The sequence below is a fragment of the Onychomys torridus genome, chromosome 8 (assembly GCF_903995425.1).
Source record: "Onychomys torridus chromosome 8, mOncTor1.1, whole genome shotgun sequence".
NCBI lineage: Eukaryota > Metazoa > Chordata > Mammalia > Rodentia > Cricetidae > Onychomys > Onychomys torridus.
The window spans coordinates 49,688,347-49,703,581 of record NC_050450.1 but is presented as its reverse complement, the minus strand read 5'-3'; the positions used below and the strand labels follow the sequence as shown (position 1 = coordinate 49,703,581).

Here is a 15,235-nt window from a genome sequence, read left to right as displayed (position 1 = left end):
GAGGTAGAAGTGAAATGACTCCTGAGTGTGAGGCCAATCCTGTCTACAGAGTGAGCTGCAGGACAGTCGTGGCTACACAGAGAAACCCTGCCTTGAAAAACAAAATAAAACAAAACAGTGGTGCCCCCTGCTCTCCTGATTCATCCTAGGTCCTGTGGTGAGAGCTATCTGGATCTGCTATCTGCTGCGAGGTCTAGCCTCTGGTTCTGGCCTTCCGAGAATGGCCCTCAGGGAAGGCGGGGCCCGGCTTGCCTCCTTGTGGTAGGCTCTCCTCTCTCTCCGGCCTGTGGGCCTGTCTCTGTGTGAAGCTCATAGTTTTCCTTACCAAGGGGAAGAAGTGCTTAAGAGTGAGCCTGCAGCCTGAAGGCCTGCATTGGGGTTGCTAAGTCTCAGGGTCCTGGTGAGCTGGACGACTCAGGGGCCGTAGATGCCACTTGTTTAGAGCGTTCAGTCACCTGGGCTGCCTAACTAAAGGTTGTGGACTCAACATTTTTATTGAAGTACAACGTACACACGGGAAAGCACACAAATCCGAAGTACGCGTAAGTAAATCCTCATTAACACATTTGTAGCTAAATAAATCAACCCTGTCAGGCACCTGGCCTTCTTCCGGTCTTGCTTCACAACAATATTTTCCACATGCTCGTGGAAAGACTAAGAGGCCTTGGTTCTGAACAGGCTAGGCGGGGTTCTGTTCTTGCCAACTCAAGGAAGGAGCGTGGATTGAAGGTTAGGATAGTATGCATGCCCTGGGGAATTGTTGAGGTGTGTGTGTGTGTGGGGGGATGTGCAGGGTTCTGATTAAGGGCTGCATAAATTTGCTTGGGTTTGTGCGATAGCAGGAGCTATTTAGAGGAGGCCTTAGGGGCATATGTGGGCGGGGCAGACAGATTTGGAGGCGGGGCCTAGGGCCCAGGAAGGGCGGAGCCAATGAGTACGAGGCGGAGCCTCGGAGCTCGGAGGGGCGGGGCTTGCGCGCGCGCGCTCGCCGCCGGCGCGCCCCCTCTCGGCCGCCATGTTGGCTGGCGTGTGGGTGTCAAACGCTGCACGGGCTCGGGTCGCTCCCGCCTCTCCAGCGTTGCCGGCGGCTGCAGCCTTGCACTCGCGCGGGCCGGGAACGGAGGTGAGCCGGGACTCGCGGGGCTTGGGGGAGGGGGCAGCTCGGGAGCCGGGGTGGGGCGGGGCGCGGACCTTCCTTCTCTCCAGTGCGTGGACGCCCCTAGAGCACCGGCTTCCCCGTCGCCGGCCGGGGCGTGCACCGTGCGGCCAGCCGGACCCCACCCGACTGGACTGCTCCACCAGGCTCCGCCCCACCTGAGCCCGCTCTGGGCTGGGAGGACGTCTGCCTCTCTCCCGGCTTGGCCGCCTGTCGTTGCCTCACACCTCGGCTCCGGAGCCTTCAGTTTGGAGCAACCCCGCCCCTCCCCAGAGTGCGATCGTCCCCCGGCTCTCCCCTCGCCCGGGACCGGCCTCCTTCACGGGGTCGAAGGAGGGGTCCTCTTATCCACGTCCTCCTCGCCCCGGGGACTGGGTTCTCCTACCCGGCTCCCGCTCCACAGCACAGCGGGGACGGGGGCGGCGGAGCCAGGCTCCAGCTGCCTTTTGTTCCGCGTGGGATGGCAGAGACCCGGCGGCCCTGTTGGGCGAGTCCGGGTGGGCGAACCGCGCGTGGGGCCGGCCTCTTCCGGGAGACCCTCGTTCTCCTGTGTGCCGGCTCCCTCGGAGCGCGAGCCGAGCGCGTTGGGAGAGGCAGGCCATTCCTAGAGGAGTCCCGGCCAACAGGTTTTTGTTTGCAACCTGAAGTTGGCCCAGTGGCTTTGCAGGGGGGCCGGCCGCCGGGGCTCCCTAGAAACCCCAGCACGGAAGGTGTAAGTCCGTTCCTCCGTCTCGGCCCTCAGTCTCTCCCGGCGGCCTCTTCACTTTAGTACTGCCATGGGGGCGCATTTGAAGTCTGTTTCAGAAAGGATAGGGTTTAACTATTCCTATGGTTTTGACAAGGGGAACTGAGGCCCAAAGGTGCGTTAGTTTGCCCAAGGTCATCCAGTGATAGGGTGTACCCAGTGTCACAGATGGAAGTCCCATCTCCAGGACACTCCACAGCACGTAAGAATTTCTTTAAAGATACGATGAGAATTCCTCCAAATTGCTTGCCTGTTATTTTTAACATTCACACAAGAAAATGGGCAGGGAAAGATGAATTCTTTTGCACACTCGAGAAAATATCCTGTGAAATGATTAAGTAAGGTGAATGTCTATGATCGACGTCCCCATTATTATGTAATATAATGAAGACTTAGCAGGAACTTTGTGGTCTTGTAACTCTGGATAGTGATAGCGGTAGATTCTGGATCCACAAGGCTGTGATAGGCTGTGCAGTAGATTCTGGATCCACAAGGCAGTGATAGGCTGTGCGTTGGTAATTAAGCTTTCCATCTGTATTTCCTTGGTAATGAAGCTCTCATCTGTATTTAAATGAGCATGGGAGGAACTGCAGTTTGCTTCTGAAGGGTGTTTGTGACTAATTATTGTTGGGGAAGCACCTGTAGGTCCCATCTTTTATTTGTATGTTTGCTTTTTTATATTTTGTGATGGCGTCTCTCTAGATAGTCCAGTCTGGCCTTGAACGCATTGAGACCCACTTGCCTCTGTTTCCTGGGTGGAGGGATTAAAGATTTGGGCCACCACACCCAGGCTGCTTTTAAGTCTTTTTTTTTTTTTTTTTTTTTTTTGTTTTTCCGAGACAGGGTTTCTCTGTGTAGCTTTGGAGCCTGTCCTGGAACTCACTCTGTAGCCCAGGCTGGCCTTGAACTCACGAAGATCTGCCTGGCTCTGCCTCCTGAGTGCTGGGAATAAAGGCGTGCACCACCACTTCCCGGCCTTTTATGTCTTTAAAGTTTGTTTTCCTAGCTTTAAAATTAGGCTAATTATCTGTAACTGTCTGACTGGACTCTTGTTTTGTAAACATGAGTTGCAAAGTATTATACCATATGGGCTGCTGGATCAGGAGCAACTTTGAGTCAATTTGTAGGGTATTTGGATTTCTGAGCCCTAAGATGGAAGGATTGGGGGGCTCTTTTGAGATCTCTCTTCCCTGAAGGGTATGTGGTGCCAAACGTCTGAGTTACAAAGAAATGTGAAACTTAAACAAGAAATTGTGTGTGTGTGTGTGTGTGTGTGTGTGTGTGTGTGCACCTGTAGTGTGGGTGCCCCCTGAGTGCAGAAGAGGCTGTCCAATCCCCTGGAGCTGGAGTTACATTTGGTTGTCAGCTGTATCTCTGGTTCTTTGGAAAAAAACGGTATGTGCTCTTAACCGTTGAGCGTTCTTTCCAGCCCATGTATTTGAAGGTTTGAAGCGACTGTACCTGGCATGGTGTTTAGAGTCTTAAAAAAATGGCCCATCCTTTGTCGAAACCCTCTGTTGAAATATGGCCGCCTCTTATGTAATCTTTCATAATGAGGAGTAGATTTCCCAAGAGTGGAGATTCTGATAAGAGTCCTGTGAAAGTAGTTGAAAAGTTTTGGAGAATCTGATTTATTTTAATGGCTTGTTTTTCTGGAAGTTAAAGGAACTTTGTGGTAGCTTTCAGTTCCTTGTGGACTAAAGCATGAAAAGAATGAATTTCATCCAGTTGCACACTGGTGGTTGTAGGACTTCCTGTCTTGTTGATAGGGTGTGATTGACTCACATAAGCTGACCCATCAGAGGACATTTTCCCCCCAAAAGGGTCTCACTGTGTAACCCAGGTTGGCCTGGATTTCAATTCTCCTGCTTCACCCTTCGCCAGTGCTGGGCTACCATGCTTGGCCCTGGGTCTCCTGGTCTTTGAACTTAAGAGTATTTGGGTTTAAGCAAACTTCTCTGTCAAGCCTTGGCTAGCTACCAATGTTTGGGCCCTTCCTCTACTCTCCCTGCCTCCCCACCACACACAGTCTGTGAGAGTACTCTGGGCATTTTGAGACTGTGATACCTTTGAGGCTAGTAGTTACCCTGACTTTCTTTACTTTTTCCAAGGCCCATTTCAGTCTGTGACATACAATAGTGTTCAGTAAAGGTCTTTAATAAGTAATCCTTCGGCCAGGACAAAGTTTTTATGATTCTGTACCACAGGCTCCACTGTTTAGCCTTGCTGTGCATAAACCACTACTGTTGGCCCAGCTGTATCATGAAATGACTGTCCAGCTGATTTCTTTTTTCTTTTTTTTTCCCTGCAGTGTTGGGAATTGAACTTAAGGCCTCACACATGCTAGGCAAAGTACTCTGCCACTGAATTATATTCCCAGCCCTCCAGCTGATTGAGTTTTTTAAAATTGATAAACTTGCTGATAAGTCAGTCAGTGGATATGTAGCTTTGGCTGGCCTGGAATGCAATATGTAGACTGGGTTGGCTTGGTGCTGGGATTAAAGACATTTGCCACCATGACCAGCTTTCTTAGGGTGGTGGCCCACGGCTTTAATCCCAGCACTCGGGAGGCAGAGCCAGGCGGATCTCTGAGTTCGAGGCCAGCCTGGGCCACCAAGTAAGTTCTAGGAAAGGCACAAAGCTACACAGAGAAACCTTGTCTTGAAAAACCAAAAAAAAAAAAAAAAAGAGAGAGAGAGAGAGAGAGAGAGAGATTTATTTCATTGTTTATTATGTTATTACTTGTGTGTGTTTCTATGTGCATGTGGGTGCAGTGCTCTCAGAGGCTACAGGGAGTGTGGGATACTCTGGAGCTGGAGTAAGGGGCAGCCATGAGCTTCTGGACATGGGTACCAGGAACTGGTCTTGGATCCTCCGAAAGAGCAACTCATGCTCTTAATTTAGCCATATCCTCAACCCCCAAATTTTATTTTCTTTTTTGGGGAGCGGGGACTTGGTCTCTGTGTAGCTCTCAGGCTGGCCCTGAACTCACAGATCGACCCGACCTGGCTCTGCCTCCCAAGTATGAGATTAAAGGTATGTGCCACCATGCCTGGCCTAGAATTTTCTGTCTTTGTTTATAGTGCCTAAAAATAGAAACTTAGAAAAGCAAGTATAGAGAAACAAATGTCTGCAGTCAAGTGTGTATCCAGCCACTTTCTCTAAAGACATGTTTGACCAGACCTGTTTTCAGGTGATGGTTGAGGAAGCTCAGCTCCTGAAGTCTTGAATAGTCACTTTCACCAGAGCCCCGGACTGGGATGGACACCCTGAGATCTAGGTTAAGCTGCAGGACTCGGGTAGTTGGTGCTCACACTGGTTTGTGAGTCCCAGTCCTGGGTGCCACTTACTCTGGTTACGCTAGTAACACATCCTGATTCCTTGAAAGGCTGAGGACTGTGAATGAGTTAAAGTGCCTGGCTTTCTTTCTCCAAACCTTAGGATCTGTAGAAGTACTGTGATTTAAATGTCAGTATTTGATGGGCTACTTTATATGATAGATGTTTTATTTAGGTTTGATTTAAAAAAAAAAACCATGCTTTTTTGAGCCAGGTCTCCACTTCCCTAGAGTGCATTGGATTCTTCTGGTGACTCTCCTAGCACTGTTGGGTATTAGATTGGGCTTTGTTCCTGGCTTTGGAAAGGCTTTTTCCTGATTCCTCTTCCTGTGGATTAGTCCAGGCAGTGTGCGTTTAAGGGTGTTCTAAAGAGAGAACAGGTAACTCAAGCGCTCTCTCTCTCTCTCTCTCTCTCTCTCTCTCTCTCTCTCTCTGCTCAAAGCAGTGCAAGGAGCTGGTCCTTAGGGACTCTAGCTTTTGGTCATGTAACTCAGCTGACAAATGGAATTGGGAGAAACAAGCTCTTCCTGAGGGATGGCTGGCCATCTAGGGCTAATGCATGATCTGAATTTAAAAGCATTTATAATTAATCACTTCTGAATGCAGGCTGCATCCTCTGCTCTCACCCTTCTTTGGTAATGTCATTGTCACATTGCTCTCAGTGGCTGAGAGAACCTAATGGCATAGTTTGGCTGCCACAGCCTGGTGGCAGATTATTTTGAAGTTGGGCATGGGGTCTAGTTGGGCCTTTTGGCTGGTTGGGGTGGAACCTGTCCATTATTGAGCTTTGATTTGCTCTATCCCTAAAGTGAGACCAACAAGGAATAGTTCATGGAAAAGATGCTCATCGACTCTCTAATTTGCTGTGCATCATGATTCTCTAGAGGATTGGTTTCAACTGGTTGCCAGACTCCACCCCTGAGTTTCCAATTCAGTAGGTAAATCCTGATAACATTTTGTGCATTTTTTTTTTTTTTTTTTTGATAGGATCCTGTGTAGCCTAGGGTGACTTGAATTTGCTGTGTAGTTAAGGTTGACTTTGAAATTAGTCTGGTGGTTGTGAGCTACCAGACATGGGTACTGGGATCCAAACTCACATCCTTTGGGAGAGCATCAAGTGGTGCCCTTAACTGCTAAGGCATCTCTGCAGCCTCTGTCTTGTCTTGTCTGTCTGTCTATCTATCATCTATCTTTTTGTGTGCACATACCATAGTGTGTGTGCGTGCGTGCGTGCGTGCGTGCGTGCGTGCGTGCGTGTGTGTGTGTGTGTGTGTAGGTCAGTTCTCTTCTGCTATGTGGGTTCCAGGGCTACAACTCAGGTTGTCAGGCTTGGTGGCAAGTGTCTTTACCTCCTGAGTCATCTCTTTAGTTCAGAGAATGTACATTTTTAACCAGTTTATCTATATGTTACTGATGCTGGCAGTTTGGGGACTAGTCTTTGGAATCCTGGCCTGAGGACTCTGAGAGAAGGCGTGTGAGGTGTCTAGCACCAGCTGGTGGTGCAGAGGAAACTCAGAATGTTTCTAAATATTGCTCTGAAGATGGCGGTGTGGTATTTGGAAAGGAATTTGGGTTCTCTGAGCACTGTTCGTTGTTTTTTTCTGATTATGATTTGGACTATGGTTACAGGCATTTTCCTTATGTGAGTTAGTTGGATCATTTTCTTTAAAAAGACAGTTTTGTGAGTTGGTGGTAAATCCCAGATCCTGTTGGAAAAGCAGGTTCACCATCCCTACTTGGCTGGCATGGTGCTGTTTAGGCCTTTTAGGAATGCAGCTTGGAGAGGTTGTGGTTGGTCTTTGTGGCAGAAGCCCTCAGGGTCATTAGCCATCAGTCCAGGTGTTAATGAAAGAAAGTCACTTCTCAATTCAGACCGATTTAATATTTTTTGGTGTTTAGAGTTTGAGGGAACAAATTCGTTTTTCCTTCTATCACCATCTCTCTTACATTTTGAAAAAACTTATGACTCAGAAGGGTTTGGCAGCCTGTCCCAGGCCTCCTAGTGAGTGGTGTTTTGCTGTGCGTGTGGAGTGTGTTGTCTATGATGTGTGTGTATGGGGTGACTATGGTATGTGTGGTGGTGTGGTGTGGTACATGCATGTGATATACTCCTGGGAGTGCATGTAGAGGCCAGAGCAGGACTTTTCAAGTGTCTCTTGCTCTACACCTTGGCTTGAGAAAGAATCTTTGAACTGAACTTACAGCTTAACATTTTGGCGGGGCTGGCTGGCCAGGGAATTCTTGGGATCTGCCTGTCTTCTCCCACCCGTGCGGGGGTTCCAGGCATGTGCTGCTATGCTCAGCTTTTTACATGGCTTCCGGGATTCGAGTTCTCATGCTAGAAGAGCTTGTGTTCTTACCTCACTGAACCATCCCTCCAGCGACTGTCTTACAGCCACTTGAGTCAGACTGAGAACCATATTGTTTGCTCTCCTTCACCCTGAGGTGTGCTGTGTGTTTCTGTGGCCTGGCTGTCCCCTCATAGCAGTCCTAAGAGTGGCTTTTCATGGATTAAGTGCTCTCAGTCTGGGAGAAGGAGCTTGGCAAAGTGCTTGAATTCAGTCTGACACTAGTCTGATTTTGAAATTTTATGAAGTCATTTCTATGACAATAGCTCACCTCATCACACCACTCAGGGAAAAAAACAACTATACTGCCTTTGAGTAGCAGCCAGGTGGTGCAGAGGTGTGAATGAATGGATATTTGAAGATTTGTGACTGTAGGCAGGATATTTGAGGTCTGAGGTCAGATTGATGAATGTAAATGATACGATTTTTGCCGACACACTTCGTCTGACCCGGAGGACAAAGTTAACATTTGTGAGAAAGTTAGAAGCCAACAGTGTGTGAACTGGTTTTTATTTTTGTCAGGAGGCTAAGACTATAGAGTAAGGGGCTGGAGAGATGGCTCAGTGGTTAAGAGCACTGACTGCTCTTCCAGAGGACCTGGGTTCAATTCCCAGCATCCACATGGCAGCTCACAACTGTTTGTAACTCCTCTTCCAGGGGATCCAACATCCTCACATGTATCCTCATACATGCAGGCCAAACATCAATGAACATAAAATAAAAATAAATTGTTACTACTTTTTAAAGATTTTATTTATTCATTCATTCATTTGTTTATTTATTTGTTTGTATGTATGTATGTATGTATGTATGTATGTATGTATATATATAGTATCCTACCTGCATATACACCTGCAGACCAGAAGAGGACACCAGATCTCATTATAGATCATACATGGTTGTGAACCACCATGTGGTTGCTGGGAATTGAACTCAGGACCTTTGGAAAAGCAGCCAGTGCTTTTAAAATCTCTGAGCCATTTCTCCAGCCCCCAAATAAATTAATTAAAAAAAAAAAAGAATATAGAATAAAAAAAAATCTAGAAGTGTCAGAGAGAAGGTAGGGTTGGGCTGGACCTTGAAGGACAAGGAACATTATGAAGTAAATAGGAAGGCATTTCCCATGGGGGCAGCAGGATTGGATTCCTGAGGTGAGGCTGGGTGTGGTGCCCTGTGTATGCATCTTGAGTGTGTGCTCTGTCACATCTGTGTTGCTGTGGGAGGAGGGCGCTTTGTGGCTAAAGAGTTTGGATTTGATGCCCCAGGAGATCTTATTCCTGGTACACCTACAAGTCATGAAGTCTAAGAAGCTTTTTTCTCTCTCTTTAAAAATGTATCTGATGGGGCTTCTTCCCACACCAGTCATAGAGGGACCATTGATTTTTAGAAGTGCTCGAACAGTTGTAATTGTGTGGATAGAGAGCTGAGCTCTGTCTGTGTTCAGGGGATCCTCTGGGGAGTATCAGGGCCTGGGAGATTCCAGGAAGTGGGAGCTAGAGAGAAGAGGAAGCCTGTGTGTTAAAGGAGGTGTGAGTAGTCTGACTGAGCTCTTTTAGTCCCTGGGAATGGGCTACAGAGAGGTGGTGGGGCAGATGGAGAAAGGAAGATAGTCTCTACCTTGGAGAAGTGGGTAGTTTAGCAAAGGGTAAAGAAAGGAAGTGCTGGAGGAGGGAGAGGTGGATCTGTTGTGTAATCCTTGCCACCCAGCCCCAGGCAAGGAGCAGGTAGAGCAGGTTCTTATCTCCTCATCAAGGGTTCTTTCTCATACTCCAGATTTTTTTTTTTTTTTTTAAGGATTTCAGCAGGCAATATTTGCAAAATTTGTTATTTTATATTATGGGTGTTTTGCCTGCTTCCGTATTTATGTACTTTGTGCCTGCCTGGTGCCACTGGAGGCCAAAAGAGGGTGTCAGATCCCTGGAGCTGTAGCTAGAAGTTGTTAGCTGTCATGTGAGTGGTAGGGTTGAACCTGGGTCCCCTGGAAGAGCAGCCAGTTCTCTTAATCACTGAGCTACCTCTCCAGGCCCAATATTTGCAAAATGTAAACTGCAATTCTTTTCATCTCCCCCCTCCCCGCCTCGCACTTTTTTGAGATTAAAGTCTTACTATATATAGCTTAGATTGGCCTAAAACTTGTGAACTTGTGATCCTCTTGCTTCAGCCTTGAAAGTGCAGGGTTTAGATCATTCTCAGCAAAATCACATATATTTTTAAAATTTATGTGCATTGGTGGTTTTGCCTGCATGTGTGTCTGTGTGAGGGTGTTAGGTACCCTTAGAACTGGAGTTTAGACAGTTGTGAGCTGCTGTGTGGGTACTGGGAATTGAACCCAGGTCCTCTGGAAAGAGTGGCCAGTGCTCTTAACCTCTGAGCCATCTCTCCAGCTTCCAAATCATATATTTTTAAAAAGTAAGTTTGTTCAAGACAGTTGTGCTAAAGAGTTCATAACTTTGACATTTAAAGTTACTAGTAAAAAATAACAAGTTTTTACCTAATGTATTTAATGAATGTCATATCACTTAGGGTATTTTGGACAAAAAGATAGTTCGGTTTATGCCCCTATTTGATGCTTATTACACACAGGTACTATGTTTCCTGGTCTGGGATACATGACTGAGTGACTCAGATTTAAGTCCCTGCCTCCATATCTTTGGATCTAAGATGCTGGCTCCTGACAGAGAGAAGTAATGTTGACTCTGGGTACATCAGCAGGTAGGAGAGTAAAAAGTGATGTTAGTCACTGGTGGGATCCGAGGGTCAGAGAAGGCATCAGTGGAGGCCATCTGGAAGTTGAATCTTGAAAGTGTGGAGTTATGGGGAGAGAGGGAGGAGTAGAGCCCGTGTGCTGTGTTGTGCAGAGGGCTGGTGACCTGGTGTCTGTCCATTTGGAGGATGGAACTGGATGAGTTTGGACTGGTATGGTTTCCAGTCTATTGGTGTGGTGAGTGGGCAGTGCTGTAGGCCCTCCACCCGATTCCTTACCCGAACAGCCCTGTCTGCTGAAAGCAACGGAGCTTATTTGAAATGGGTTGTGGTGGTGTTAAGATCAGCCAGAGTGCCATCTTTTTGGCAGGTGCTGGGGAGCCAGGTGGCAGCAGGGCCCAAGGACCTGAGGCTTTTCCCAGAGCACCTGACAGTGGCACTCTGTTCGGTGGCAGTGAGCAGGGTGGGGCTGAAAGAGTTCCTGTCCCACCCTGTTTTCCAGGCCAGTTTCCCACGGCCAAAATGGTAGCTTTATCATAGGCTGGTGCTGACGTGACATGAATGGTCCTGTGGGACTAGAATGCCTGCTGGAGAATTTTATGGCCATGTGGTGAAGATAAGTGAGCTTGAGACAAGGGTCAGAGAGATACGATCTCTGACTGGGTACAGGGTATTGGGGAGATGAGGTGATCCTGGCCTGCAGTTCTTGGACAAGAGGAAAGCTGTTGGGGAGCATTGAACCACAGGATGATCTGGCTTGGCTCTGTGTATGGTGTTTGTTTGTTTGTTTTGGGGGGTGCTACCTCAGTTTGTTGGCTGTCTTGGGGGTTTAGGCCACAGTGTTGATGGTCCTGATGTGAACTGGGCAGCCAAGGAGGAGACCCCACCTCCTTCCCTTTACTGGCTTTTTAGACCTTCCAGACATATTTCTTTGCTCATGGCCTGATCTCAGCCAGCTGTGCTTGTTCTGACCATGTTACAGCATCAGTGTGACATTGCCTCACCTGCCTCCCACCTCCACTTTAAAGGACCCTTGTGTATCTATTTGAGCCACTGGGTGATTCAGGTCTTTCCCTATCTAGAGTTAGGGGAGAATGCTGCCTCTTTGCCCTGTAATCTAGCATGTTCACAGGTTCTTGGACTAGGCTGTGGATGTCTTTGGGATTAGGCCTTTGGGAGGCCATTCATTGTCCACTACTACACTTGCCAACATCAAAATCAGATCCTGTGCAGCTAGCTTTCCACACTTGCAGCCTCATGGACAAATCAGAACACTTAGCAGTTGGGAGGCTGCACTGTTGCTTGGCAACAATGGGTCAGAGCCAGTGTGGGCGCCATCTCTAGATGGGGCTTGTGAGTGCCAGTTCTCTATAGGCCCCAGCTCTCCCATGGTGCCCACTCATTTTCTTTCTCTGCTTGTTCTCCCACTCTGGGAACACAAGGACTTACCAGGTCCAGTTATGACAGTGTTCCCTGGTCGGGGTGGTTGAGCTACCACCACCTCATTGTTTCAGTGCTTCTCTTCACCTCCCACACTTTACCTCATTTCCTGTCCCTAGACTCTCGTCCCCAAGTCTGTCCTCTGTTTCTACCTGGCACCCACTGTTCCACATCCTCCTGACCCAAGGCCCTGTGTTCTGTACTATCTCCGATGCTATTTTAGGGGGTATTGTTTGTGCTGTGACTGTGTTTTCCATCCCTCCTTATTTTGGCATCCAGTCATAGGCAGTCTGTAGTGTATTCTGGTACCTTCCTCCGGTATCGTGCTTAAAGTGCATGAAAAGCGAGTCCTTATAAGGCACTCTCGGAGCCATCTCCACCAGAAGTCAGCACTACACAGCAAGCCTGTGGTCAGACGCCTCCATGCCAAGCGCTTCCTAGATCCTGGGAATGCGACAGGAATCTAGTAGACTGCCCTCCACGGAAGACCAGTTCTAAAAGAGGAAGGAAGATAACCAAGAGAAGGGGCAATGACAGTGTCAGGGTGCTACTGCATGTGGGGGTGGGGTCTGCTTCCTGCAGTCCCGAGGATGGAGGTCCCGTCTGTTTACATTGTTTCTGAAGGGTTGTTTCTGGAGCTCTTGTTAAAGGCATTTCCGGCAAAGATCCCCTTGTGTCCAGACATTGCCTGGACCTAGCTGATAACTGAAATTTCAACAGGCCTCTAGAGGGTTTAAGCTAGCCACTTCCTTGTACTCCTGTTTGGCAATCTGAACTGGGACTCTGATTTTCTTTTGAAGGGTCTTCTGAAGAGGGACATGCATTAAGTAACTTTGAACTCTTGGCTCAGGGTGGGGACATTTGGCAAGAGCCCTTGGCATTTGACAGCTAAGGGCCTTGCTGCTTTTATCTATTTAGAGTATAATCCAGAAACTTGATTATAAATTTGGTTTCATTATGCAGGATTCAACAAATGAAAACAGAATAATTTAGTGAAACTCATTAATCAGCTTCAACACTTATTATTTTTATTTTTATTTTTCCAAGACAGGGTTTCTCTGTGAAACAGTCCTGTGTGCCCTAGAACTCACTTTGTAGACCAGGCTGGCCTCAAACTCACTGAGATCTGCTTCCTCTGCCTCCCGAGTGCTGGGATTAAAGGCGTGCACCACCAATTCCAGGCTTTGAATTCTTGCTTATTTATTCATTTATTTTGTTTTATTTTTTTTCTCTACGTAGTTCTGGCTGTTAGAACTCAATATGTATATCAGATTGGCCTCAAATTCATAGACATTCACCTTTCTTGGTGTCTATAGTTCTGAGATTAAAGGCATATGCTCATGGCCAGTTCTATTTATTTATTTATTATTATTATTTTAGATTTTTATTTTATTATTTTGTGTGTATGGGTATTTTTCTTGCATATATGTCTATGCATCACGTGTGTGCAGTGTCCCTGGAAGCCAGAAGAGATCTTGGACTCCAGTCCCAGATGATTGTGAGCTGGCTGAACCAGGGTTCTCTGAAAGAAAAGCTAGTGTTCTTAGTCACCAAGCCATCAATCACTCTAGCCACTTTTTTTTTTTTTTTAATTTAATTTTGAGACAGGGTCTTAATGTGGTAGCTCCTCTGGCTGGCCTGGAACTCACAGAAATTCATTGGTGTGCCTCTGCCTCTGGTTTGGCCAATGCCTTTAATCCCAGCACTCAGGAAGCAGAGGTGATATCACTGTAGAACGAGCAAAGGAAAAAACAGGCTAACAAAAAATGGATGGGAAAGACAGACTTTACCAAAAAGCAAGGTTAGAAATCAAAGTGAGGGGGTTGGGGGTTTAGCTCAGTGGTAGAGCGCTTGCCTACCAAGTGCAAGACCCTGGGTTCAATCCTCAGCTCCAAAAGAAAAAAAAAAAAATCAAAGTGAAGGCCAAATGACAAACGACTGAATCCAAACTGAGCTTCCTAGGAGCCTCAAGTCAAGTGGATTCACACTATGGACAAGTGAAAAACCAGTTAGATTCACGAGTGACTTTCCTTATTCTGGGACCTGAGATAAATGATCCTTTGAATTCTCCAAAAATAGACACATGGTCTGATGTGCTCCCCAACTTATGAATGGAGCTGAGTCCCCAGAGACAGTGCTCAGAAGCTGCCCTTGAGAAGGGTGCCTACTTTCAGCACATTGCTGCCCAATACCTCCTATGAGAAAGAAGTGTCCAGCATGCAGACCATCCCATCAAACCCACTCAGCCCACATTGAGTTGACAAGAACAGATTTGATCTATCTCTAGGACCCAGTATACAGACCAGAAAAACACAAGCCTAAAACCTTGTGGGATATATAAATAAAAGCATTGCCTTCGTACCCAGGAATGCAAATCTTTCTTTCACGAGATCTCATGAAAACTCAAGAGCAGAGCAAAGTCTCAGACTGCATATAGCATGTTCTCCATCCCAGTGCTGAGAAGGTCCTTTACTCATCCTAACCCCACAGCTGTGGCAGGGGAGCAGCATCTTCAGTAGTCCTCATCTAAAAAGGACAGCCCAAAGAAGCCTGAGCCCCCATGCACAATCGTGCATTTTTATGCACACTAAGTTCCTCCAAAATGTGTTTGTTGAAACAAACAGAAACAAACCACTCCCCACCCTTTCATATGTGACACCTTCTTCTTGATCCATGCATCCTATCAACACATTTCAAATGAAGAAACATGTAGTTAAATTAAAATAGCAACTATTTATAATAACCAAAATTAAAACCTCAAGTGACTATCAACAGGAAGGTAAACAAGTTGTCAGATCTACCCATACAGAAATTAATAATAAGGAATAAAGTGCTAATCCATTCTACAACGTGAAGAAAACTGGAAAGAGGCCAACCAAAAGGCTACATGATGTAAGATGCTAGGCACAGGGAATGTCTAAATCAGGCAAACCAGAGTTAGAAAACAGCCTCAGATGACTTCAGGCAGCCGCATGGTGCAATCCTCTATCCCCAGTCAAACATGGTTACAATGGTAAATTTTATAAATACTTTGCAGTTAACAAAATTAAAACAGCAATACTCTTATTAATGTTTTGCCTTAATAGAACTGATAACAAAATTCAACCCAAATCAATTATTTTTGTATAGAGGTAATCATTATTTTACAACTGGAGAAGGTCAGCTTTGAACATGAAGCATATAAAAATATACATTAGAGCCAGCCAGGTGTGGTGGTACATGCCTTTCATCACAGCAAGGATCTCTGAGTTTGAGGCCAACCAACTCTGGTCGAAGTTTTGTAAGCACCAGCAATGCCAGGGCTACACAATGAAACCCTGTCTCAAAAAACAAAAAATCCAGCACTAGCTAGGCATGGTGGCATATAACTTTTTAAATTTTTGTTTTATTTCTTTATGATTATTTTAAGATAGGATCTCTCTACAGAGCCCTGGCTGTCCTAGGCTCTGTAGATCTAGGACTCACTATGTATACCAAGCTAGCCTGACACTCTCAGATGCTGTCG

General features: G+C 46.7%; 1 protein-coding gene across 5 annotated transcripts in view; it reads left to right on the top strand.

Moving 5' to 3' along the window:
* The first annotated feature begins 987 nt into the window (after positions 1 to 987).
* Epn2 (epsin 2) overlaps positions 988 to 15,235 on the top strand; it is a 61,513-nt gene continuing 47,265 nt past the window's right edge. For 3 of the 5 annotated variants that reach the window (XM_036194836.1, XM_036194835.1, XM_036194833.1), the window contains exon 1: positions 988 to 1,123. The gene's annotated coding sequence lies outside the window, so the exon portion shown is untranslated. Of the gene's footprint in view, positions 1,124 to 10,170; positions 10,300 to 15,235 lie in introns of all 5 variants that reach the window. The other 2 variants (XM_036194834.1, XM_036194837.1) reach the window with 2 other exon arrangements.